Genomic DNA, 6,544 nt, shown 5'->3' on the forward strand with positions numbered 1-6,544 from the left:
CCTATGTTTTCTTCTATGCATTTTATTGTTTCAGGTCCTATATTCAGGTCCTTAATCCATTTTGAGTTAATTTTGGTGCGTGGTGATAGACAACGGTCTAGTTTCATTCTTCTGCAGGTGGCTTTCCAGTTTTCCCAGCACCATTGATTGAAGAGGCTTTCCTTTCTCCACTGTATGTTTTTGGCTTTTTTGTTGAAAATCATTTGCCCATGTAAACATGGGTTTACTTCTGGACTCTCGATTCTGTTCCACTAGTCTGTGTGTCCATTTTTCTGCCAAAACCATCCTGTTTTGATTACTGTCACTTTGTAGTAGATATACATTCTTTTACTCTTGTTTTAGTGTACACCCTAAAGATTTCAACATGCATTGTTATTACAATTTGATATAAATTAATCCTTTGACCTCTTTCTATAAGTGCAAATGCCTTAGAATATTTTATCTCCATTTACCTCCTGCTATCTCGATGCTATATTGTTGTTTTATAATTTAATTATCTATATAATTTCATCCACACAAGACATTATAATTATTGTTGGTTTTTAGTCAGTATTTATTTAGGTTCCCCTATGTTTACCCTTTTCTTTGTTCTTCATTCCTTTTTGATGTTCTCAAGACTGGGATAATTTCCTTTTGCTCCAATAATACCTTTGGAAATTCCCTTTAGTTTGTATCTGCTATTGATAGTTTTTTTTTTTTTTTCAGTTTTTATTCTGACAATGTCTTTCACTTTATTTTGAAAGACATTTTTACTGGGTACAGAAGTTTATGTTATCAGTTATTCTTCTTTCAACATTTTGAAGATACCATGTCATTGCCTACTGGTTTCCATTATTTCTGCTTGGAAATCAGTTGAAAATTTTATATTTGCTTCTTTGGTAAGTAATGTACCTCTTTCTTTTGCTGCTTTTGATGTTTTCTTTATCTTTGGGTTTTAGTGATTTTACCATATTGTTCTTAGGTGTGATTTTCTTTATATTTAATATCGTCATTGGGGTTCATAGTACTTGAATTTGTGGCTTGTTGATTGTCAGTTTTGAAACAGTCTCAGCTGTTATCTCTTTAAATGTTTTCCCTGACTTATTCTTACTCACCTCTTTTAAAGATTAAGGTACGACCTCTTTTAGACATTTTCTCTGTGTCCCTTATGTCTCAAACACACTTTTTTCCTATGTTCTCCTTTATTCTCTATGTATTTCATCCTTCATATTTTCTTCTGACCCGTCTTCCAGTTCATTGGCTTTCTTTAGCTTTGTGTAATCTTCTGTGAAACTCACCCACTGAATTCTTAATTTCACTTTGCACTTGTATTTTTCAAGTTTTTATTTGTTCTTTTTAAAAAATAATGTTTAGTTCTTAGCCAAAATTTACAATTTAGTTTTTTTTCTTTTTTGAATATATTAAGCACAGTTCTTTGAAATTCTTCATCTGGAAACTTAGTGATCTCAATCCTTTACGGGATGTTTCTATTATCTGGTCTCTCTTTTGACTTGTTAAATCATTTTGCCTTGTTTCCTCAAATGCCTGGTTAGTTTCTGTTGAGCGGCAGACATTGTATATGAAAAAGTATGGTAGAGATGGTTTGAGTGCTCAGTTTTTAAATCTTTATCCGGAAAGTAGTTATGCTCACTTCTGGCAGGTGGTTTGGGGCACTAGCAGTTTCTTATCACCTTAATTCAGTCTGGGGTTTAGGTAATTTGAAGCTGGCCATATGAAGGCTGATTTAGCCTTCCTATAAGTATCTGTCCTTTCTCAGGGGGAACTCAACATCTGAGTGATTTTCTGAAGTTCCCCTCATTGATGGGTTCTGAACTCCAGTGTCTATTATTTTAGCACCATGACCCTGTCAAAAACTCTGCCTTCTCTCAGCTGACTATTCTGTAATCAGCCAATGACCTGAAGTGAAAAACAGCCTCTCTTAGTTTTCTTTTTATCCTGCATCTTGGCTCCATAATACTTTATCACTTTCTTAGATCTTGAACGCCTTTACACACACACACACACACACACACACACACCACACACACACACAATACATATATTTAATTCCAGTTGTATTGTTTTCAGCAGTAATGTGGTCTGACTTAATTTTCTATAAACAGAAGCAAAATCTGTTCGTTTCTTTTTCTAAAAAAATTAATTAATTAAATTTTTATGGTGACATCGGTTAACAAAATCCAGTAAGTTTCAGCTGTACATTTTAACAGTAAGACATATATATATTTACATTGTGTGTTCACCTCACATAGTTAGATTTCTTTCTGTCATCACATATATGACCCCTTTTTACCCAATCTGCCTCCCCATTTCCCCTCCCTCTTACTCTCTGGTAATCATCATTTCTTCAACCAGTATTTATTGATCATCTCCTATGTAACAGGCACAAAGCAATGGAGATATAACTATTGAACTGGTTAGAGGGGATTTTTGCCATCATGGAGCTTACAGTCAAGTGAATAGGCAAATATGATACAATGTGATAATGCAATGAGAAATTTAATTATAGGATTATCTGGAGCATTAAGGAGGAGTACATGACCCAGACTTTTAAAATCAAGGAACAGTTTCTGGACAAAACATCATTTAAGCTTAGTCCTTAAAAATAAACAAGAGTTGTCTAGGGTAAGAATCTTTTAGGCAGAAGGAATAACGTGCAAAGAACCAGTGGAGGTGAGAGAGAACATGTCATATTCAGGGAACACAAAACTCAGTTTCTACAAAGCTAAAGTTATCAAGACAGTATGGTACTGGCATAAGGATAGAATTGATAGTTCAGCAACAACCGACATTTATGGTCAGTTGATTTTTGACAAATATACCAAGACAATTTATTGGGAGAAAAGATACTCTTTCAACAAATGGTGCTGGGACATTTGTGTATCCACATGCAAAAAGTTCAGCTTAGACCCTCACTATACACTATGCCCCAAAATTAACTAAATGGAAGAAAACTAGAATTTTGGTGGTGAGCATAGAATAAAGTATACATACAGATAGTGAATTATGTTGTACATCTGAAATTTATATAATGTTATTAACCATGTTACCTCAGTAAATATGATAAAAAGGTATGATAGTCATACCTTTTAGTCAAAAATGCAAGTACCAGAACAATGAAACTTTTAGACAAATATAGGGGAAATGTTTCAAGACTTTAAGCTAAACAGGATTTCTTAGCTATAACACCAAACATACAGTACAAAAAGGAGAAAAACTGATACCTGGACCTAATCAAAATATAATTTTTTTGTTTTTCAAGAGAAACATTAAAAATTGAATAAATGTGACAGCCTAGCAGAACATATTTGTAAAATATATTTAATAAAGTCTTTATATGCACAATTTATAAAGGGCTCTTGGACACAATAGTAAGACAACCTGAACAAAAAAGGACAAAAGATATAAACAAATATTTTAGCACAGAAGGTATTCACATGGTTAAATGAATACATGAAAAGATATCCAACATTATTATCCATTAGGGGAATGCAAATTAAAACCACAATGGAGACAAATACCGTGTGATCTCACTTATATGTGGAATTTAAAAAACCCTGAAACTAAGCTCATAGATACAAAGAACAGATTGGTGGTTGCCAGAGGTGGGAGGTGGGGAGTGGGTGAAGTAGGTGAAGGGAGTCAAAGGTTACGCTCTTACAGTTATAATATAAATGTCATGGAGATGTAGTGTACAGTATGGCAACTATAGTTAATAATACTGTATTGCATATTTGAAAGTTGATAAGAGAGCAAATCTTAAAAGTTCTCATCACAAGAAAAAAAAATTCCATATCTATGTATGGTAATGGATGTTAACTAGACTTATTGTGATCATTCTGCAATACGACAAATATTGAATCACTATGTTGTATACTGGAAACTAATATAATGTATGTCAATTATACCTAAATGAAATTAAAATATAAAAAAATGGAGATGCCATTTCACATTTACTAGAATTGCTATAATGAAAAAGTGGAGATGTAGAGAATTGGAAACCTTCATACGTTAATGGTGGAAATGTAAAATGATGTGTCTGTTTTGGAAGACATTTTTGTAGCTCTTCAAGTTAACATAGAGTTACCCCATGACCCAGCAACTCTACTTCTAGGTATATACCCAAGACAAATGAAAGCATATGTTCACACAAATGCTTCTACACAAATATTCATTACAGCATTATTCATGATAGCCAAAATGTGGAATCAACTCAAATGTCGATGAGTAAACAAAATGTGGTCTAAATATTCTATACAATGGAACATTATTCAGCCATAAAAAAGGAATGAAGAACAGTTACATGCTATAACATGGATGAACCTCAAAAATATTACACTAATTAAAAGAGGACAGTCATAAAAAACATAACGTATGATTCCATTTATATGAAGTGTCCAGAATAGGCAAATATGTAGACAAAAATTAGATTAGTGAATACCTGGAGTAGGAAGGGGAAATGGGGATTAAATGAATATGGGCATCAGAGAGCTTATTGAGGGAGCTCGATGGATGGAAGAAAATATTCTAGAATGGATTTGCCATAGCCAGGGTGGTAGCAGTGGAACTAGAAGGAAAGAAAATGATGCAAGAGATATCATGGTTATATAATTTGGTAGAGTTACTAAAAATCATTGAATCGTATACCTAAAATGGGCAAATTCTATGGTATGTGAATTATATCTAAATAAAGCTGTTATTTTTTTAAAGTGTCTGGCCCATAGAATATGGTCAGTAAATATGTAGGAGGTGTTGGTTCTTAAGTGATACCTCTCTTTAGAAGAAGACAATCTTCCAGACTTTATCGCAATTACCCTCAGAGCTATCGCCCCTAATTGATGTATCCAGGACTTCAACTCAATCAACTCACTCAGAAGCTTCAGGGATAGGGGCTTAGTCATGTATAATTTTAAACTCTGTGGGTGATTCTGGTGTGCACTCTATGGTGAGAATCTGTAATTTATGTAATCGTGAATGGCTTGGTATGATTAGAATCTAGAGTACACGTGGGTCCCAATGGCTACTTGCACTAGAGTGAGCATACAGTAATCAAGAATCTTGGCCCAGAATGATATGTATCTCTCCCTCTGTCTCTGTCTGTCTCACTTTCTCACACTTACTCTCATTTTCTCTGATAAAAATAGCTATCTATTCCCAGATCCTACTCAGCAGACATGTTTTTTAGAATTGTAGGGTAAAATTTATAATATAAATCATCTATTGCAGTAGTTCTTAATTAAGAGTTCATATTAGCCTTACCTAGGGAAGTTTTTCCAAATGCACATATCCCTCAGCATGCTCAGACATGTATCATCTGAATCTTTAGTGTGGGGCCACGAGGATACATTGTTTGGATAAAAAGGCCTCTTGGGTGATGCTGATGCCCATTCTATTTGAGAACTAATTCTCTAAAGGCAGAGATAAAAGAAGACTATAAAGAAAATAACATGTGGTTCCCTGTGCCTAACTTCAGCTCCTCTGTTGTGGATTATTAGGTCTTTATCATTTGGGATACTAGGACTACCGTTGAAGACCAGTGGACCATGAGTTTGAGTGGTAGTGGATGCTTAATAGACATCTCTGTGGAGCACCATTTGGGAAATCAATTTATAAATCGCGTGTCTTTTGGGGAGAGAGGGATTTTAATTGTCCATTCTTCAGCCAGATGATAGTCCTGTGTGCTTGGAATAACCAAGGGAGGAGAGTCCCCTGTCTCTTCTGGGCTCATGGAGACTTCCCTGCTGCTAGCTGCTGAAGCAACTTTAAAACAATAGGCTGCTGACTAATCTTCTCCATACACATCCACCTGTCAATGGGCCTACACTTCAGAGATGAAGAGTAATTTTTATTGCAGTGATGGCATATGGCAAGGGTGGAAACTGAATAGCCAGGATGAAATTGATTTTCAAAAGGAAATTATTTCTAATTTTTTGTTGTTGTGGATTGTTATTCTAGTTTCATCTTGCTACACCAATGGCCTACAGGGGCAAGAAGAGCTTAAACATTACTAAGGTTCTGGATCAATCCACAAGGCTCCGTGTCTAGAAGCATTACATGTCTCTAAAGCAGTTTTGCCATTTAATCTAAATGCTTAGATTGGGGAGCTCTGAGGGCTTATTATGGAAAGAAGGGTCTTAACACTTGTCATAGTTAGTCAGCCTGTGGGGAAGAAGAGAGAGGAGTTGAGGAGCCCCCTCAACTCAACCAGTACTTCACTGAGTCCCTATTATGTATGAGACACATTGCTAATGGGAATTCTGTTCTTTACAGCTAATTTACTAACAAAGATCTAACCTACTTTTTACTTAATGACATAAGACAAATCTTTTTAGTGCAGTTTGTTTCTGCTTGGATTTCCAGCTGACATTTCAAATTCAATAAATGAAACTGAGCTCATCTCTATTCCTCCTCCTCTCCCACCACACACACACTGAATTTTACAAAATTCCTAGTTTCATTCTCTCAATCACTTAGGCATAAAATCTTGGAAGCTTTTTTTTTTTTTAACTTTTTCTTTTCCCTTTGTAGTCATTTTTAGCAAACAATT

At 34.9% G+C, this 6,544-nt stretch overlaps 1 protein-coding gene across 13 annotated transcripts in view; it reads left to right on the forward strand.

The window, feature by feature from the left end:
• The window catches only part of EDA (ectodysplasin A), a 284,129-nt gene that overhangs the window by 20,255 nt on the left and 257,330 nt on the right, over positions 1-6,544 (forward strand). The gene's annotated exons all lie outside the window — the stretch shown is intronic.

The sequence above is a fragment of the Pteropus alecto genome, unplaced genomic scaffold (assembly GCF_000325575.1).
Source record: "Pteropus alecto unplaced genomic scaffold, ASM32557v1 scaffold312, whole genome shotgun sequence".
Classification (NCBI taxonomy): domain Eukaryota; kingdom Metazoa; phylum Chordata; class Mammalia; order Chiroptera; family Pteropodidae; genus Pteropus; species Pteropus alecto.